An 8,612-nucleotide genomic window follows, 5' to 3' on the forward strand; every position below is an offset into this window, starting at 1 on the left:
TTATTCCAGTTCTTTTAAGAAATGGATACAACAAAACAAAAGTTGAAAGCGTGTGTATTTTTTTTGTAGTAAGGAAACAGATCTGTGGATCTACTTAAAATGCCATTAAGAAAAAAATAAAATATTTGTTTTTAAATAAAAATTATTAAAACAATTGTTCTATAACTGTAAATAATTATTGAATAATTTAATGAAATACTAAATAGTTATGTACTCTAGTTTCAGATGGATTCAGGGCTTTCTTGAGAAAACCTTGCATTTCATCCTAGTTGGCACTGTTGCTTTCCTCAGCATTTTCGTGGTTGTTAAGCACGTGGACTCTGGAGCCAGACTGCCTTGGTTTGAAATTGTGTCATTCTGTTCACTGGCTGTGTGTAACCCTCTGTTCTTTGCCTCACCTGCATGTTTTCCAGTTCAATCACTTCATAGGTTGAGGATAAAATAAATTAATTCAAACGACATGCTGAGAAATCAGGTATGGCACTGGTAAGTGCTGAATAGATCAAAACAATTATTAAAATATTTTTCAAAAATAGTATGGTGTTCAAAAATCTCCAAAGTCTCCATATTATTTTTTCTCTATTACTCTCAACATGTGCTTGGTTTTGTTTTTATTTGTTTTGCATTTTGTATTGTTATTGTACTTGATATTACTTTTTTTACTTTACCGGAAACACTGAGACCAACCAAAATCTCCCTTCACACCTTTGTATCAGCACCAACGTGCACTTCTCAAGTGTCCGTTTTGAATTTGGAATCTGGGTTCTAAAGCAGCAGTCCCCAACATTTTTGGCACCAGGGACCGGTTTCATGGAAGAAAATTTTTTCACGGACTGGGTGTGGTGGGGGGTGGTCGGCAGATGGTGGGGTGGGGAGGAGGTGCGGGATAGGAGGCGGAGCTCAGGCGGTGATGAATGGGCCTGTTTTCCTATCAAGCCATAGACCTGTAGCCCCAGCCAAGGCCTGGGAGTCAGGGACTGCAGTTCTAAAGAAGATGGTCAATGTGTATTGATTTTGTATCCTGAGCCTTTACTGAATTCATTTACCAATTCTAGGAGTCTCTTGGGTGAATCCTTGAGGTTTTCTAGCTATAATGTCATATCATAGGCAAAAAGTGAGAGTTTGATCTCATCTGCCCCCATTTGGATGCCCTTAATTTCCCTCTCTTGTCTAATTGCTCTAGCAAGGACTTCTAGCACTATGTTGAATAGAAGTGGAGATAGTGGGCAAACTTGTCTCGTTCCAGTTCTAAGTGGGAATGGTTTCAATTTTTCCCCATTCAGTATGATATTGGCCATGGGTTTATCATAAATGAACTTCAGAATTTTAAGGTATGAGCTGTCTATGCCTATTTTGTTAAGAGTTTTTATCATAAAGGTGTGCAGGACTTTGTCAAATGCTTTTTCTGCGTCTATTGAGAGAATCATATGGTCTTTGTTCTTGCTTTTATTTATGAGGTGAATTGCATTTATAGATTTGCATATGTTGAACCAGCCTTGCATCCCTGGAATAAAGCCCACCTGGTCATGGAGGATTATTTTTTTGGTATGTTGCTGAATTCTATTTGCTAAAATTTTGTTGGGGATTTTTGCATCTATATTCATGAGGGATATTGGTCTGTCGTTTTCTTTTTTTGTTGTGTCCTTTCCTGGCTTTGATATCAAGGTGATATTGGCTTTGTAGAATGAGTTAGGAAGGATACCATCTTTCTCGATATTGTGGAATAATTTCTGTAGTATAGGTATGAGTTCTTCTTTGTATGTTTAGTAAAACTCTGAAGTGTAGCCATCTGGTCCAGGACTTTGACGTTTTGGGAGGTTTTTAATTGCTGCTCCAATTTCTGAGCTTGAGATTGGTCTATTCAGATATTCTGTTACCTCTTGGATGAACTTAGGGAGGTTGTATGTTTCCAGGAATTTGTCCATTTCCTCCTCGTTATATAGTTTTGGGGCATATAGGTTTTTATAGTTATCAAAAATAACGTTTTGTATTTCTGTGGTGTGTATTGTGACCTCTCCTTTTTCATTTCTAATTGAGTTTATTAGAGTCCTTTCTCTTCGAATTCTTGTCAATCTAGTAAGAGGGCTGTCAATTTTGTTTATCTTTTCGAAAAATCAGCTTGCGGTTTTGTTGATCTTCCACCTCAAAGAGCTACAAGTAGAACTACCATTTGATCCAGCGATAGCACTATTAGGCATCTATCCAAAAGAGCAAAAGATGTTCTATAATAAAGACATCTGCGCCCAAATGTTTATAGCAACACAACTCACTATCACAAGGATGTGGAATCAACCCAAGTGCCCATCAATTCATGAGTGGATTATTAAAATTTGGTATATATATACAATGGAATATTACCCAATTATAAGAAACGACAGTGATCTAGCACCTCTTATATTTTCCTGGATAGAGCTTGAGCCCATCCTCCAAAGTGAGGTATCACAAGAACGGAAGAATAGGCTCCACATGTACTCACCATCAAATTGGCACTGACTGATCAACACTAGGGTGCTCACACGGTAGTAATATTCTCCAGGGATTAAGGGGTTAGGTAGGGGGTAAACTCACAACTAATGGACGCGGTAAGTGTTATAGAGGGGAAGGGCATGCCTCTAATCCTCGCTTGGGTGAGGCAAAGTCATAAAATGCAACCAAAATATTTGCACCCTCATATTATCCTGAAATAAAAATTGAAAAAAATAAAGAAGATAGTCACAGTGCTTGAGTTCCAAGCCCAATTCTATTAAGCAAATTAACTAGGGCAGTTCTTAGTGCTTGAATGTGCTATGTCAGGTTATAGGTTCCTCAACTGTGAAGAGTGGCAACAATAGTTCCTAAATTATTTGGCTGTTGTGATCAGTAAATCTGATAATCCAGGTAGAGATACAACCCAATAATTATTATCCTGTAATTCCAAACCCAATAACTTAATAGACCTTACCCATTTAATGATCTCCCTCATACCTTTAATCACTTTCTAGGATCAGTCTAACTACCTTTAAATATACCCAAGTATCTCCTTTCTTTTTGGTAGCTCCTCTAAATCAGTATAAACTCTAAATGTGGGTCCTACATTACATCATCGCATTTAGGTCTACCTTACCCTCACGTGTTTATAAAAGTTTTCTCAGTCGTGTCCTGTAAGGTCATTTTAACTCATTACCTCCACCTCATTCATACTGCCACCGCTCTAACTCAGATCTTCTGTCTTGCTCTGAACAAAGTTGCAAACAGGGGCCTGGAGCTGAAATGGGCTTATGGACTTTTGATCTGAGGAGCCAAGTTCAATTTAATGACTGTGAATGCTCTCAGCTGCGTGATATGCTCTCTGCCTTACCACAGACCTAGCCCACAGAGATCATGTGAGTCACCTCCCAGCCTTGAGGCACCTAAAGTGTTGATACCTGTGACCAAATTTTTAAAAATTCCAAACTGTTTTCTTCATGTCTAATTTTTTCTCTATGATAAATTTTGAATATTCTACAAGAATTATCTTCCATATATTACCATGCTATTTTAATATTAAATGACTCTTAAGTGGTTACAAAATAAATTCTAAAATAGAATAAAATTTCAGTTTCTCTACTACCTGGATCCAATTTTTCTCTTATCTTCCTCAGCATGCCCTCATTTATTCTATGTTTAATTTATAATTAAACACCGGCAGTTTCTTGAATATTTTTTTTCTTTCTATTAACCTTTTTATATCATTTATACTTCTCAAAGTCAAACTTAAATCTCATCTATTCCATAAACATGTCCTGATCACCCAATCACCACCTCTTCCTCCTCTGCATTGTCATGTCATGTTTCATGATGTTAATAAATACATGAGAAAAAGGGATCTTCTGAGGAATTTAAGTACTCAATTATAGTTAGGAGAGAGAAAATATAATCAGAAATGATAGGAGATATGCTTGGAAGAATAAAATGGACCAAATCACAGAGGGACTTGTATATTATGCTAAAGAGGCCAGACAGTCCTAAGAGGTCTAGGAGAGTATCTTGTGTACAGTATTGAATGCTAGAGTCACACAAGACTAGGTTCTAATTCCCAGTGGGAGTTTTTTAACCTTTGGAAGATAAAATAAACTTCTCAAACTTATAGTGACTGGAATAATAGTGCCAATTTCATACATAGGGCAGTGGGGAGTAAGTGAGGCAATACATGTAACATGCTTTGTAGAGCACCTGGCACCCAGGGAAGCTCGATACACGTTCATCTATTAATATATTGACAACAAGACTATTCATCAGGCATTATTAAAACAGAAGAAAAATTACTTTATTCTTTAATATATGTTTCCCATACCGTGGTAATGATCCTTTCCATTCTACTAGATTACATCTTCAGAATATCCCATGATATTTTTGGTCATTTTTGAATGGTAAAAAGGTCCACTTTTACTGATAAAATATTCTCATATCGGTAATTAAAATGTCTGCTCTCCTTAGGTCACAATTAATTTGAAATTATAGATTCTGTCTCCCCCACCCCCTTTTGAGCTTGTTCCAGTCTGAGCTCCTCCAGGGTGTTATGAGTGTTGCAAGTGTCTCTAGCTCTCCACCTTGTGCATGTTCCTTTATGCCTCTAGTTTGATCAATGTGATTTCTGAACCTGCCACAGTAAAAACTGCAGATGGGGAAAGGAGAAGGCAAGCAGCAAGGTTTAGCTAAAGACTGCTTCGATCAGTCTCTCACATTTATGTATTTGCAGGCAATTATTATAAAATCTGTTCAGTCTGTTCATGAAACAGCCACTGACACCTGCCAAATTATCTAAGTCATCCCACGGAATACCTTAAATCTGACTTGAGCTAAGGATCAAGAATGCACGACATGATCCTTACCAAATACACCCATCTTTCCTCTTTCAAGTCCTGTCTCTTATTTTCTCAGTCTGAATAGGAATCATGAGCTAAAGGCCACCATAGTAAGCATTCACTAAGTTTTTTTTTTTCAGCATATTATGGGGGTACAGATGTTTAGGTTACGTATGTTGCCCTTGCCCCCAGCATTCACTAAGTTTTCTATGCAGTTTCAGCTCCTTTGGCACATAGTAGGCCTGTCCCCTGCATCCCAATACACAGCTGTACCCTCTAAAGTTGGGTGGATGCTATGACCAGTTCTGGCCAGCTAGTTGTGATCAAAAGTGACCTGTGATAAAGGCCAATCTCACTGGAGATAGGTGATATCTCATTGTGGTTTTGATTTGCATTTCCCTGATGATTAGAGATGTTGAGCATTTTTTCATATGTTTTTTGGCCATTATTCTGTCTTCTTTTGAAAAGTTTCTGTTCATGTCCTTTGCCCACTTTTTGATAGGGTAGTTTGATTTTTTCTTGCTGATTTTTCTGAGTTCTAAATAGATTCTGGTTATCAGCCCTCTGTCGGATTTGTAGCACGCGAAGATTTTCTCCCATTCTGTGGGTTGCCTGTTTGCTCTTGTGACAGTTTCTTTGGCTGTGCAGAAGCTTTTTAATTTGATCAGGTCCCATTTATTTATTTTTGTTGTTGCTATAATTGCCTTTGGGGTCTTCTTCATAAATTCTTTGCCTAGGCCAATGTCTAGAAGAGTATTTCCAACATCTTCCTCTAGAATTCTAATAGTTTCACTCCTTAGGTTTAAATCTGTTACCCAGCGTGAGTTGATTTTTGTGAGAGGTGAGAGGTGTGGATCCAGATTCAGTCTTCTACATGTGGCTATCCAGTTTTCCCAGCACCATTTATTGAATAAGGATTCTTTTCCCCAGTGTTTGTTTTGGTCTGGTTTGTCAAAGATTAGGGGGCTATATGAGGATGGTTTTATATCTGGGTTCTCAGTTCTGTTCCCACTGGTCAATGGCTCTGTTTTTGTGCCAGTACCAAGCTGATTTTATTATTACAGCTTTGTAGTAGAGTTTGAAGTCTGGTAAATTGATGCCTCCCATTTTGTTTTTATTGACTAGAATTGTTTTTGCTATGCAGGGTCTTCTCTGGTTCCATACGAAGCGTAAAATTAATTTTTCTACATCTGTGAAGAATGATGCTGGTATTTTAATAGGGATTATATTGAATCTGTAGATCACTTTGGGTAGTATAGACATTTTAACAATGTTGATTCTGCCAACCCACGAGCATGGTATGGTTTTCCACCTGTTTACCTCTTCTGCTATTTTCTTCCTTCATAGTTCTCCCTGTAGAGGTCTTTTACCTCCTTCGTTAAATATATTCCTGGGTACTTTATTTTCTTTGTTGCTATTGTGAAGGGAATTGAGTCTTTGATTTGGTTCTTGGCATGACTGCTGTTGGCATATATGAAAGCCTCTGATTTGTGTGCATTGATTTTGTATCCTGAGACTTTACTGAATTCATTTATCAATTCCAGTAATAAATGTTGGCATGGATGTGGAGAGATAGGAACACTCATACACTGCTGGTGGAGCTGTAAACTAGTGCAACCTCTGTGGAAAGCAATATGGAGATACCTTAAAGAGATACAAGTAGAGCTTCCATTTGATCCAGCAATCCCATTACTGGGCATCTACCCAAAAGAACAAAAGTCACTCCATGAAAAAGATACCTGCACTCGAATGTTCATAGTAGCACAATTCACAATTGCAAAGATGTGGAAACAACCCAAGTGTCCATCAATACATGAGTGGATTAATAAAATGTGGTATATGTATACCATGGAGTACTACTCAGCTTTAAGAAACAATGGTGATATAGCACCTCTTGTATTCTCCTGGAAAGCGCTGGAACACATTCTACTAAGCGAGGTGTCCCAAGAATGGAAAAACAAGCACCACATGTACTCACCATCAAATTGGTATTAGCTGATCTACACTTAAGTGCACGTATAAGAATAACATTTATTGGATGTTGGGCAGGGGGAGGGGGAAGGGGGAGGAGGGGACGGGCATATGCACAAACAATGAGTGTGATGCACACCTCCCGGGGAATGGACACACTTGAAACTTGGACTTGGGGGGAGGGGGGTAAGGGCATCATACATAACCTAATCATCTGTACCCCTATAATATGCTGAAATAAAAAAAAAAAGTGACCTGTGTTAATTCCGGGCCAGAGCATTTAATTGCCAATGCATATTGCTCCAAAACTCTTTCTTCTGTCTAAGCTACTAGTAATGTTAAGGATGTTGCCAACTTTGTCAGGCTGTGATCCTGAGAGGGGAGACATGTGGCAGAGTTTCTAGCTGAACTTAATAGACATACAAGTGAGAAATAAATATTTGTTGTATTAAGCCATGGATGGTTTTTGCACGTTTTGTTATTATATAGCATATCCTAGACTCCCTGATATAGTCGCAAAACCAGTTGTGAGTCCACCTCCTTTGAAAGTCCTTCCTAAATGTGTGAGCATCTTCATTTGAAATGTGGAAGTTCTTGCCAACCACTGTTTCTTCTTGACTTCTGAGATCTCAGCTGAAATGGAGACTGAACTCCATTAAGTAAACTTTTCCATTATTATGGTGCTATAATTAAAATATTGCAAGGTAAAAAAAAAGAAGATATCTAGCAGAAAATTGGAGCACAATAATTATAATATGGTTAGAGATGGTGATGTTCCTAACCAGCATTTCTCTTGCTTGAGAATATAGGAACTCCTGAGAATGTGTCCTGTGACGTAAGTCTGAAAAATGCTCATTTATAGAATGGTGACTGAGATAAGTAAAGAAAGGCGGAAGTGGCTCAAGGATATTAAGAATGCAGAATCCATGGGATTTGCCTATAGGAAGGAAGAAATCTAAAGTGAACTTCAATTATATCATGGTAAACAAGTAAAAGATCATTTCTTTCACTGAAACAGAAAATACAGCCCTAAGAGCTAGGGAGATTCATTTGAGTTTACTTCACTTTCAGTTTTCCCATGTATCCCACCAGCTGTGTTCTACCATCTTTTCTTACCTCCACGAGAACCTAAGTTCTTCAATTTTATTCTCCCTTCTCTTCTTTATCTTCTATCCCAACTTTTGTTGTGATTCTTTAAGGATATAAAAATACTCAAATATCTTAAATATTAAAACACATACACATTTTTATTCTTTAGTTCCACTTCTCTCTGTTTTTCCTTTTGGTCACAGGCAAACTTTATCAAAGAATAGCCTTCATTCCTTGTATCTACTGTCAGTAGACAATCACTGTCAAAACCTGCACCCGCATTGATTAAACTATAACTGCCAAAGAGTAAAAAACTTCTCTGCCAGATATATATTCTTTTTGGACAGTAGAATTGAATTTGCATATAATTGAAAGTCACATCGTATGTCTCATAATGCAAAGCTGTCATTGGCCACTGCAAGGGCACTCTCCTCCTTTATCTCATTGTTGTTATAATTTCATTATTTCTCCTTTGCTTTTTATCTCATCAGTCACTACATTATATCTATGGCTTCCACTCAGGTGGATTTAAAATATACCTTTGTATATAAGTTGTTCCTTGAGAGAATATATGGTGTTACATAACACTTTTTATTAACAATAAAACTTAATTTACATGTTTACATGTTATCAGATTTACTAGATAACCAGAACAACTAAATGTGTTTATAAATTAATAAATATGCTTCCATGAATCAAAGAAGAAATCACAAGGTAAATTACATATGT

This window comes from Propithecus coquereli, unplaced genomic scaffold (genome assembly GCF_000956105.1).
Source record: "Propithecus coquereli isolate 6110/MARCELLA unplaced genomic scaffold, Pcoq_1.0 Scaffold656, whole genome shotgun sequence".
Taxonomy (NCBI): Eukaryota; Metazoa; Chordata; class Mammalia; order Primates; family Indriidae; genus Propithecus; species Propithecus coquereli.